This window comes from Equus przewalskii, chromosome 22 (assembly GCF_037783145.1).
Source record: "Equus przewalskii isolate Varuska chromosome 22, EquPr2, whole genome shotgun sequence".
NCBI classification, from domain to species: Eukaryota; Metazoa; Chordata; class Mammalia; order Perissodactyla; family Equidae; genus Equus; species Equus przewalskii.
In genome coordinates, this window is record NC_091852.1 from 1,513,646 (window position 1) to 1,526,379 (window position 12,734).

Sequence of the window (12,734 nt, forward strand, 5' to 3'; positions counted from 1 at the left end):
AAGCCTGATAGGAGTTCCTTTGTAAGTTATTTTCTTCTACCTTGCTACCCTTAATATTTTTTCTTTGTCATCGACTTTTGCCAGTTTCACCATTATCTGCCTTGGAGAAGGTCTTTCTGCATTGATGTAATTAGGAGTTCCATTGGCTTCATGTACTTGTAAGTCCAGTTTCTTTCCCAGGTTCTGGAAGTTCTCAGCTATTATTTCTTTGAACAAGCACTCTGTTCCTTTCTCCCTCCCTTCTCCCTCTGGAATACCTATAATCCTTATATTGCTTTTCCAAATTAAGTTGGATATTTATTGAGGAATTTCATTTTTAAAAAAACTTAGTTCTCTTTCCTCACCTGAAGCATTTCAACATTTCTGTCCTCTAATTCACTAATTCTGTCCTCCATAACATCAGCTCTTTTTTTTATGGTTTCTAGATTATTTTTTTATCTCATTAATTGTGTTCATATGCAGAATTTCTGTCTGGTTTTTTTTAGAGGTTCAATCTCTTTGGTATAGTATTCTTTCTGCTCATTAATTGTATTCTTGAGCTCATTGAACAGTATTTCTGAGTTTTCTTGTAACTCATTGAGTTTCTTTATAACAACTATTTTGAATTCTCTGTCATTTAGATTGTAAACTTCTGTGACTTCAGGATTGGTCTCCAGAGACTTGTCATTTTCCTTCTGCTCTGAAGTGTTACTGTACTTCTTCATGGTACTTGATCAGTTGATCCTTTGCTGGCACATTTGTGGTGGTACCAGATTCCACCTGCTACCACTGGGGGAGCAGGAGCTGTGTTTTCTGATCCTGCCCCATCTGCTGGAAGTTGTATGGGTAGGTCTGCTCTGCATTTGCATGGGCTGTCCTCAGTTGTTCTGTAGGTTGCACTCACATGGGCAGGGCCTCAGCACTGGGTTGACTGGTGATGCACTCTAGGCAGGGCCTCTGTGCTTGGCAGACAGGTGAGTGGAGCCACTGCACTTGGTAGAGGATCAGCTGAGCTTCTGCACTAGGCAGGAGAGGCACCTATGTGGGGGATGAGCTGCACTGAGTGTGTCCCCTGGGCTGCTGTGCTTCACAGGCAGAGTGTCTTCTGAGCAGGTGGGGAATCCTCTCACCTGCACTGCACGTAGTGGGCAGGTGCCTTCACAGGGCTGAACTGCCAATCAGTGGGTCTCATGGACTGCTGTGCTCTGCAGACAGGGGGCCTTCTGAATGGGTGGGGCACCTTCTCCCCTGCACTGCAATACAGAGGTGGGCACTTTTTCAAGGGCTGAGCTGTTGCCACTTGGTGTAGAGCATTCACACTGGTAAGGCCACCATGGCACAGTGGGCACTCCTGCAGGCCAGGCTACAACTCTGAAAGCATTCACACATGGGCACACTTCCTCTTACATTGGTACCCTTGCTGTGTGAGGATCTGCAACCTGGCTCCCTGCTGTCGGGGAGCGGGAGGGGTGCTCTCATCTAGTTCCACTGCCTCCCAGGGATCCAGTCCACCTACCTTCAGATGTGCAGCTGTGTGGATCTCTCAGATGTCCTATCATGCTGTGCAGGGAATCCTCTGCTGGTTAACGAATGTCCATTTAGTTGTAACTTGGGGGGAAGAGACTAAAGGAACAACTCACTCTGCCGTGATGCTGACATCACTCTCGCAGCCTCTATTTTGGGATTCCTTTTCTCACCTAAGTTCTATCTCTGTCGCACTCAGATAGTGTGTATTCCACTGCCTCATAGCATTGAGAAAACCCCTTCACGACAGGAAATGGAGGTGAGCAGCTATGGTGGAGTGAACAGACTACAGGACTTAGCATCCAAAGGCCTGGCTCAGAGTCTACAGAGCACTCTTTGAACGTAAGTAAATCTCAGCCTCCATTGCTTAATTTGTAAAGTGGACAAAACCATACCCCACTGGGCCAAATAACATAATGCATGTAAATTATAAACCACTCCACAAACGTAACATAATGCATGTAAATTGTAAACAGTCCACAAACATAAGATTTGCCAAGTCCTTGGCAAGAAGTGAGATGAAAATTGGGTATCATAAAGTGTCTTATCAAACATTTACTGACCCTACATACAGTCTCATGCAAAAACTGCAATGCTTACAGACTTCAGGACAGAGGCCAGGTTGAAATGCTGAGCATACTGCTGCTCATGGTGGGGCCAGGGGGCCAGCCATACCATCTGGGTGCTTGTTAGAAATACAAATTCCTGGGCCTCACCTTAGACCTGTAAATCAGATCTCTGAGGGTGAGGCTTAGGAATTTGCCCATTAACAAGACCTGCAAGTGATTCCCATGCGTGTTCAACTTTGTGATACACTGGTTCACAGATGTCACCGCCTAGCAGACTTTAAGCTGGTCACTATCAAGTAGATTATTAGCACAGCTAATATGGCTGTAAAAAAGTCTTTGGTTTAAACTTAGCTCAGGGTGAGGATGGGCCTGTGACTGGGACAATGGGGGATCACTCACCAAGAGAAGTTGAGCTCTGAGTTCCTCATGAGAGAACAACTGTAAGGAGAAATTAGTGATGGGATGAGTCAGGGGAGGCATAAGCTGGTGGGGAGTCATGGATTAGGGGGTCTCAATTGCTAGAGCAACCGTGACTGGACCCCAGCTGAGTACATGTGGCTAAGTGCTGTTGTAAGAATCCAATGAGATACTCAATGCAACGTACATGGCTAGAGTTCAGCTGGCTACTGTCATCCTCATCCTAATTCCCACCATGGCTTCCACACCTCCAGCATGGGCTGCGTCCACACATATCCCTATGAGTCAACTGCTCCTCCCTGCATGTGTGCCCATGTTGGGAAAGAGGTCAGGAAAGGGCATTTGCAAGTTTTAAAACAGGCCCTTTGATCACTCACAGAAATGCCTATAGTCAATAGGAACCTCAGAGGGAAATTGGGGTCCTGTTTTGTGCCCTGCAGGCCTCTGCTAACATTGACCCCATCATCAAAGGGATCGTGGTAAACCAACTGCACGGCAAATGAACCTGGTTTCTAAGACAAGAAGTGATTCAGAGTGTATAGCAGCTCATTAAAAAAAAAGGGCATTTGCTAATGAGTGCAGAAAATGCCGGTAAATGAGAGAGACCTACTCCATTATGACGGGCCCAGAGTCACTCAAACCTAATTTTGCAACAGCAAGGAGAAAATAAAAACATCTAGACCCAGTTGTCTTCTGCTCAGAGACAGGATAATCTTGGAGAAACATTTTACGGTATATTGCTTGAAGAAAAGTGCATTAGTCTTTCCTGAAAAAACATTTGGTTGACCTTGAAAATAAAAGCATTCATGAGAAGTATGAGCAGAAGTTTTCATTATTCCTTAAGCCCTCACTTCAGAGAGACAAAAAAATTCCACCCTCCATTGCGGCACCACAATGCCAAGTTGCCAAGCAACTGATCTTTTATGGTGGATCGCCACGGAGACTGATGTAAACAAAATCATAAATCCCATTACCCCGCTAAATACTGGGGCTGGGTTAGAAAGAGAGCAAAAGAGCTGCTTTTCAGGTTAAAAGAGATCATATGAAATGGTGAGTGGCAAGATTTTAGTCAGAGTAAATTGTCATGGGTGAGACTGTAATTAATGTAGCTCTTTTTTCTTTCAATGGACAACAGCTCCTGATTTTCCTGTATCAGGGAAAGCAGTCATAGTTGGAAAAGTCATTTCCAACTGCAAAATAACTCCACCTCCCACCCCCCACAGCCCCCACCCCCAGGCCCGTGCCCAGCCGCTCAAGAACTGGTGCATTGTGGTTCTTCCCAGCCGGACTGCAAGTGGGCTTCCACCACCACTCACTAAGACCAGCAGTCAGTGGTCACGAAACAGCTCCTTGCGGGAGGCTCTGTAAACAATGCTGTGTGCTTCGTGTCCCTTTCAGACAAGGGCAAAGACAAATGGCATTTGTGGAGTAGGACTCTATGGCAGCCACTATGGCAGATGACCGATTTGTGGTATGTCGTTTCATTCTAACAACCCTTCTGAGAGGTAAATAATGCTATTCTTGTCAAATTGACAGGAAGCCAGAGGTTCAGAGGGTGAGGACATTTTATCCAAGGTCACACAGTTAATGGGCAGAAGAATAGAGATTTCAACTCTAAAGTTGAATTAAAGACTCAATGTGGCCTCCAACGGCTTAGACCTAAGGCCTTCTGTGTGTAGAGACTTCTGCCCCAAAGTGGACAACAAATCCCACATCGGGGGTATTAATCCCTGCCAAGGACACAGCTCACGTCATGACTCCCATTAGAATGACAGGGAACTCCTCAGTGGTGTGCTGGGAAAGTCCCACAACAGGCTCTCTGGAGGGATGGGGTGAGCTCTGTGGTGTAAATACTCCCACTGCGGCCAATTTCAACAAGAGATACGTGCCGTGGACTCTCCTGAGCTCGACAGGCCTACTCCAGCACACACCAGCACTCTTAAAAACGTCAATACCCTGGGTCAACCACGACCAGTCACACCAGATTGCCTGAGGATGGGCCTAAATCTTGGTATTTTTAGCAGCTAAGGCCAGGGGTTAAGAACAACTGGCCTAGAAGCTTCACGTTCAGGGAGCTGTTGGCCTTTTGGGCATTGTTCTCTTAAGAAGGTGCTGGGCTCCTGAAATAAGCATGGCCCATCAGCCACCTGATAGCAAACCCAGGGCTTGACAGCAGCACTGTCCATGTCCCCTCACCATTCCGTCCAGGTGATTTAGCACAGGGCCATGTGCTTTTGCTCCAGTTCTAGGGCCCCAGTGGTCCTAAAACAGGACCGCAAGCCCAAATGCCTACAGGATCCCATGAAGCCAAGGACACAAATGAGGCCAGCCAGGTGGAGACAGTGGAGACCTGGGACAGACGAGCCCTGTCTGAAAGAGGTGATAGCCGCTCAATTAGGGCATATCATTGGCCTGAGAAGAGGTTGCTGGCCAGCATTGTCAGCCACATCTCCTAATTCCTCCAGACAAGACACAAATGTGGATTTTTATGTGAACTCTTCCAGTTTTGGCAACAGATTCAAGTTTGAAAAACGGCCAGCCCAAACAAAATCATCCCATGGGCCAAATCGAGTCCAAGGGTCCTCTTCTGCAGCCCCTCATCCCAGTCCTCAGGCCGAGCCTCCTGCCCCCTCGGCCTCCTAAGAAGCGGGGCTCCTCTTCAGTGTTCTCAGCAGTGACCCCATAGACCTGCAGGACAGCACCGGTCCTCATGTGCCCACCCTGGCCCCTGCTCCACAGAGTTCTCACCCATGCAGAGATCCACCCCAGAGCAGCAGAGAGCAGGGGAGAGAGCTTGCTCTGATGTCCTGAAACAGACCTCAGGGTGAGGACTCCAGTGGTAGTGCTTTCGTTGGAAGGTAGTTCTTGGAAGTACCTCCCACTGGTATGGGAGTGCGCAGACGGAGGGGAAGAGGACGAAGGGTGCGTGTCCAAGCCAGTTGCTCCCGACAGCAAGCCTGTGGGAAACCCTGGAGGTGGCGTAGAGCTCCTCAGAGTTATCCTAACCAGGAGGCAAGAAGCCAGGGCATTTATCCAATGCCTTGTCCATCGTCGGTCAGAGCTGCTTCAGGGACATTAACTTTACAGCTCTCCTTGGGCTGAGCTCAGGCCAAGTAGCTCCCGTGATCAGAAAAAGCTCTCACAGGTGTCTGCAGTGAGCAGCCTTGGGTGTATGGAGGTGAATGTCAGGGGGATGTGGGCGGGGCTTGGACAGCATCTCTATAAGAGGGAACCAAAACCTCAGTGCCAAAATCAGAAAACCAGGTAAGGAGCCCACTGTGGGGAACAGAGAATAAGAAGGTGACCCTGAAGTCAAGTCTCAGCTGTGCAAGATGAGGAACAAGGAGCCAGGGCATGATAGAAGAGAGAAGATAAGGCTCAGAGTCAAGACACGGTGCGGCTTCCCCAGTCTGACTGAGGAACGAGGCACAGCCTCTGTTTCTGGTCCAGCCTTTCTCTGGCCTCCTGGGTGGGCTTCCAAGTGCGTGCAAGATTCAGCACCTGAGAGACGGATCCTAACAAAAAGAAGGCCAGGAGAAAGCTGTTAAGTAGCCAAATGAGTGTTTGGGGCGTGAATCTGCTTTTCTTTCCTCCTTTGGGCATTCCAGCCCCTGCACCCAGAATTCTCCTGCTGAGGAAGAGGCCAGGATGGCTGGAGGCAACCACAGGTGGTGTAGGGAGCAGCAGTTAGACCTCGCAGAATGTAAGCATTGTGCGTCAGTGCAGGTCTGAGAAGCAGATGCCGAGACGGGGTGAAACACGCAAGGATTTTATTACGGGAAACACCCGGGGAGGAGCTGGGGCTGCAGACGGCTGGGAGGGAAGGCAGGCACACTGCAGATCTGGCCTCCAGAGGAGGAGAGCAGGAAGGAGTGCTGGGTAGAAGTGTCTTAGATTGCCATGCAGCCTGAGGGCGGTTCGGCAAAGCCCTCGGGGAGTCCTCAGCCACAGTCAGCTCTCAGGGCAGCCAGTGTTTCTCAGGACAGCTCTGCTGAGGTGTCCTGGCCCAGCCCAGTCATGGAAGCAGCCTCCGGGGGGTCACGACCATCAGCTTCAGAGGCCAACAGAGGAGGCCTTTGGGCATTACCCTCTTCCCCTCCCCTCTGCACAGTGCTTAGAAATACTTGGAAGGGCACTGGATTTCCTACAATTTAGGGGAATGAGGGCCCAAGTTATTTTAATTCAGAGGAAAGGATAATTCAGTGTATAAATATGAGCAATTATTATCTCTACGTTGTGGGATAAGTAATGATTTTTCCTACATTTGTTAATTCTCTTACAGTAAAACTTCAATACTTTTATGACCGTTAGTGGGAGGTAATGTCCCACACAGATCCCATTTATCAAGCCAGTGCGCCCACCCCCCATCCCCCTCTGCTAAAAGCTTACACCCTTCTTCCCACTCCTGCCCTGGGAGCTCCTACCATCCGCCTCCCCAAGCCTGACTGACACGGAGTGGGAAAGGGAGCCCCTGCCTCAGTGGGACAAGTCAATGTGCAGGGCCCCTGTGGGGTCACAGCATCCTTGTGAGCTCCTCCCTGGCTTCCTGCTTTCCTCAGCCTGCCCCCTCCTGAGAGCACTGGCCAACAGAACCCTTGCACAAGACCCTTGGGCTGGGCCCTGCTTCTAGGACCCCCGCCCGTGCCAGGCAGGGCCCTTTTCTTCCCATCCTTCGTAGACACCCCGGAGCCGTTGTTCTCAGGTTACAGCCCCTGCTCCCATCCATTTTATTTGTGCTATGAAGCAACTGCTTGAAGGTTCAAATTCCCAGGCTTACTTCTTGAAATAAAAGACTATAAATTTTATTTCAGGAGTGGCAAATTCAAATTCTCCCAGGATAAGGCGGCAATGTCAGTATACGAGGCCCACCTAGTGGGGACATAGGTAAGCTGGGAGAGATGTCCTCAGGGAGAAGGGGTGCCACTGACTGCTGCCACATGGGAGCGTGGCCTGGAATTCCAACACCTCCCGAATTGTCAGGACATTCCCAAAATTCAGATATTCATGTGAAATCTCACGATTCTTAAATGTTAACTCAGAGCTTTCTAAAACCCTATATGGACCCAGCCAAACATGTCTGTGACTGAATTTGGCTGAAGGGCTATCGTTTCAAGTCCTTTGTTTTCTTGAACAAGTTGGGAAAAAGAAAAAAAAAAATCCCCTCTACCACCTATCCCCACATGCATGCTGATAAAGGGGACGTTTCTTTGCCACTATCGCCTGTTCTTACCCCAAATCTGACCAGAAACCCCTGACATGGACTCTGAGCCGCAGGAGAGGAATTCAAGCACAAGCTCCGTCTGAGTTTCTGAGGCGGACTCAGCCTCTGCTGGCTCCGGGAGGCTTGCTGTTTTTTAAGCACAATGTGTGTCTCCCCACCTATGCTGAGGTGCTTCTAGGTCATTCTTAGAGAAGAGAAACAACTCATTCCTATTTCTCAATCACAAGCTCAGGAAATACTAGAAAGTTCCCGTGCAATCTCTTAAAATGCTTTTTCAGATCAAACTTCCCAACCCTGGTCTAAAACTTGGGTTCTTTCGTGAAAAGAGCTCAGCTGCCTTCTAGAGGGGCTGGGGGCCTGAGGAGGCCGTGCAGGGCAGTGCTGCCCCTCCGCTCTGGCCTGTGGACACCCCCTCCCTCAGTGGTCAAAATGGCTTCTGCGAGGGAATCTCACCACTTCCTTAGGACCCGGTGGCACCATGTAATCAGCTTCCAGGGAGGGCATTTTCCTCCGCTCAATTTCACCCCATTACATGTAGTTATATCCCTCAGGGTTCTGAGACCACCCAGGACCCTCCGGTTGTTTGGGCTGGTTTTTATATTGCTCCAACTGTGACCAAACGTCACTGCAGGGAAATGATCTAAGTGTATTCATCATCTTAGCTTGTTCTTTCTGCTGTCCCATGCCCAGGGAGCCTCCGGGAAGCCTCGCCAAGAGGCCCTTTGCTGTTTCACTCAGCAAACACGGAGCTAGGCTCTTGTCTCATCTTGGGTGTCACCTTTAAGCTCTTGGGGGCCCATCTTCCCCAAGCTCCCCCGTGACTTCAAGTACTCAGGAGCCTTGGAGGGACAGCAGGAGGACACCCCTCAGTCCCTCTAAGCTGGGGCCAGAGTGCAGAGGAAATATCCTCCAGGCCTAGACCGGTTCAGGCAAGGTGAGCCCAGGACTCAGACGGGCTCCCCCAGCGCCGGGGCGAGAGCACATGGCTCCTGAGATGGTTGGAGAGTTAAGTGAGATGGAGAAGAGGAGGCACCCGGTGCAGGACGCTGACAGAGCTGATGTGGGATGCCCGGATTCATGCCTGGGCAGTTCAACAAACAGGGACACTGACCAGAATACCCTTTCTCTGGGCAATCCAGCCCACTCTTTCATTTGACAAGTCTTTACTAAGCACCTTCCTCACTGAGAACACGGTTTTTGAGTGAGGACCTGAAAGAGAGAGGGAGCCACGCCGTGTCCTGGGGAAGGGGGGCATTCCAGAAGGCAGGAACAGCAAGCGCCAAGACATTCAGGCGGCAGCGAGCTTGATGTGCTGAAGAAAAGCGAGGAGCCGGGAAACTAGACGAGTGATCTAGGGGGAGAGCGGAAGGAGTGGAGGGCAGAGGGCGTGTGGGGGCCTCGGGACAACTTTTGGTCCTCATTGTGAGTGGAATGGGAAGCAGAGGTGTGCCGTGTCTGACTCCCATCTGAACAGAATCAGTGTGGCCGCTGTGTTGAGGACGGACTAAAGCGGCCCAGGGTTGAAGCAGAAAGTCAGTTCGGAGGCTACTGAACAATCGAGAGGAGACGCGGTGGCCTGGGCCAGCGAAGTGGCCTTGGCAGCAGTGAGAGGCGGTTGCATCCTTGATACACATTGAAACAGAGGCCTCAGGATTTGCCAATAGATTGAACACAGGGAATGAAAAAACGGGAGAAGTCAAAATGATTCCTTCGTTTTAGCCTGAGCAATCAAAAGGATGGAATTTCTTTTCACTGAGATGGAAAGGAGGGTAGGGGTTATTTTGGGGGTGACGTTTAGTGAATGATAACTATCATCCGTATCAGTGAAGCCTCAAGCTGGCAGCTGGATGGTAAGAGATTGGAGTTCACTGGAGAGTCCTGGCTGGAAATGGACATATTTTCACTCACTGGCATCAAGATGGGGTCTAGAGCCGTGGTTAGTGAAGGGGACCACATAGAGAGTGACTGGACAGAGAGAAATGCAGGCCCAGGCACAAAGGCCAAGCATCGTCACAGGGCGACGTCAGGAGGTCATCCAAACACCAGGGTACACAGAGTAATCCCAACAAGTCCACAGCCAGAGAGAGAAAGAATCAAAAACAACAGTCCCAGGTACACACACACGCAGACCGTTCACTCCCCTCCCAGAGGCAGAGCCTGAGAAATTTGCTCCTGAGGAATATACACACAATGTGCCTCTTTTTCTCTCAGTATTTATTTCATGATCTTACCTCAGCCATGAACTTCACAGCCCTGTTCATGACTGCTGCATTTCATTCCTCTCCTCCCCGCCAGGCAAACTTTCTCAGATGGCCATTGTTCAGCCTTAGAAGTTACCCACAAATTCCACATTATCAGATCTCCTCACTTGAGCTGCTGCAGGAAGAGCTCCACAGCAGGTCTACTGGCTCCTCGAAGCTACAGAAGGGAGCTGTGGTGCTGGCACCCTCGCTTTCTTGAGTTGTCTTAACAGAATAAAGGGCATGAACTTAACTAGTCTCTAATAAACTGTGTGATGGTAAAGTTTATGAGTTAAGCTGACTGGGTTAAGGGATGCCCAGCGAGCTGGTAAAACATGACTTCTGGGTGTGTCTCTGAGGCTGTTTGCAGAAGAGATTAGCATTTGAGTCTGTAGACTGAGTAAAGATTGCCCTCGCCAGTGCAGGTGGGCATCGCCAGATCTATTGAGGGCCCAAACAGAACAAAAAGGCTGAGGAACGGCGAGTTTGCTCTCTGCTTGAGCTGGGACACCATCTTCTCCTGCCTTCCAGCATCAGTGCTCCTCTGGCCTTCAGGTTTGGATTGGAACTACACCACTGGCTTTCCTGGGCCTCCAGCTTGCAGACTTCTCAGCCTGCATAATCTCCTGAGCCAATCTCTCATAATAAATTTCCTTCTGTGTGTCTCTATATGTCCTATTGGTTCTGTCCTCTGGAGAAACTTGATGTATGCGGGCTGTATCCATTAGCTTTTGCAATAATATTGTTGCAAAACAAAACACTCCAAACCAGGGGCTACAACCATAAGTGTCTACCACGTCTTCCAGCTCCCACGTCTGCAGTCAGCTGGCTTTGTGCTGAGCCTGACTCCAGGCTGCAGATTTGGTTTGGGTCTGTTCCTCATATTTCCTTTTCTTTTGGGATGAACAAACTATCCAGGACACAGTCTCATGGTGACAACAGAATCACAAGAGGACGAACTGAGCCACACAAGCACATTTCAAGTTTTTGTTTGCATCAGATCCACTAACATCCCACTGGCCGAGGAAGTCATATGGTCAAACCCAACATCCCTGGGGCAGGAAAACAGTCTCTGCCTCTAGTCAGAAGGAAGAAGATGTAAATACATGAGAGGTAAAAAGTTGAGAGCAATTCTGCAATCTACCATACAGACTTTCCTTTGACTCTACTCTTCATAGCGCTGCCTCACGGTATCAGGTATTTCTCAGTCAAGCATACGCACGCATCCATAGGCTTCCTAAGTTGGTAACAACAAGATAGAATATGGCCTAGGAGCTCTGTTCTTTGGAGACAAGCTTTCGCCTTGAACCTGACTCGCTAAAGCACCAAGAACGTTTGTGTTGTTGAATGAAGAATAATGTTTCGGATGGGAAAGCTGGGGCAGAGAGGTAGGTGACGTTCTGCCGGGAGAGTTGGGCTTCCGCAGTGTGCTGTAGAGTCAGCTGGCACGAGGGAAACAGGAACACCATGCAAAGCTTGCTTTTCTGTTTATTAATATACTTTTTCTCACCCAGGTTTGAATTGGCCTTGGACACTTCACACCCAAGCGTTTGCTGATTTGACCTTCTAACCACAGTATTAGCAAGATCCATTTACTCTGGCTAGTTCTGCACATTCTTCCAGTTTCATAATTCAATCAAAGATAATAGTAAATGGAATGAGAGGCTGCTGATGGGAAAGCCAAATACAGAGGGGAAACAAAAATAAGAGGAATCAGGGGCCGGCCCCATGGCCAAGTGGTTAAGTTCCCGCGATCCACTTTGGCAGCCTAGAGTTTCACCGGTTCGCATCCTGGGGGTGAACATGGCACCGCTCATCAGGTGGCATCCCACATGCCACAACTAGAAGGACCCACAACTAAAAATGTATGACTATGTACCAGGGGACTTTGGGGAGAAAAAGGAAAAATAAAATCTTTAAAAAAAAAAAAAAGAGGAATCAAAGTCTGAAATTTTATGTATGTCTTGAATGAGTTTGGCAGGGAACCAAATAGAAAAAATGCCTTCCCCTCTCTAGCTGGCACATCTCCACATCACAAGAGCATCGTGCCATCCGCTTCAGGCTGCAGCGTCTTCTCACAAAAGACCCAGGTGAAAAATGCAAGTTGCAGACAGAGGTGTGCAGGAAAACAAGTTGGGGGCTTGCTTCCAGCACCCGGGACATCCTGAACCCAGATGAAGAGGCTCCTAGGAACCCGCCAATCAATAACTCAGGGGAAAACAAGTTGTTCATACCTAGCTCTCCTCAAGCATAGTGGTTAAGAGCATGTGCTTTGCAGTTAGAGAAACATGGGTTCAAATCCTGATGTTGCTACTCATTAGCTATGTGTCCTTGAGCACATGACCTAACCTGTCTGAGCCCCAGCTTTCATCTGTACATTGTGGAGAATGATGGCCCCTGACTCTCAGGCTTGTGGTAAGGATTAAAGGAAGTGATGATGGACGGCATTTCCATGTGTCTGGGTAAGGGGTTATTATCTAGGAAGTTCTGAAAGAAGCTTTGTGCAATCACAGGTACTACTGTCTAAGAATCTCTAATTTCCAATCTCCTCTCCTTATTGCAACTAAAAAGAACAAAATGTGTATTATCTGCATCAATGCTGAAGACACGCAAGCACTACCTTCCAGCTACCTGTGGAAATCTATCTAAGCCCACCAAAGAAAGCACCTCCGCAGTTGTCAGACGCAGTACACCCGCAGCCAGGCAAGTCGGACAGCAAGCTGGACGACCATGGGCTTGGGCAGGAGGAACCCTGCCTTGGGCCTCCCATACACTTCAAGGTGC

The 12,734-nt window shown here is 49.1% G+C and overlaps 1 long non-coding RNA gene across 1 annotated transcript; it reads left to right on the forward strand.

Moving 5' to 3' along the window:
• Positions 1-3,435: 3,435 nt before the first annotated feature.
• On the forward strand, positions 3,436-10,619 carry LOC139078747 (uncharacterized). The gene is made up of 2 exons (XR_011531792.1): positions 3,436-3,539; positions 10,006-10,619. It is a non-coding gene; the product is annotated as an uncharacterized lncRNA (long non-coding RNA).
• The last annotated feature ends 2,115 nt before the right edge of the window (positions 10,620-12,734 follow it).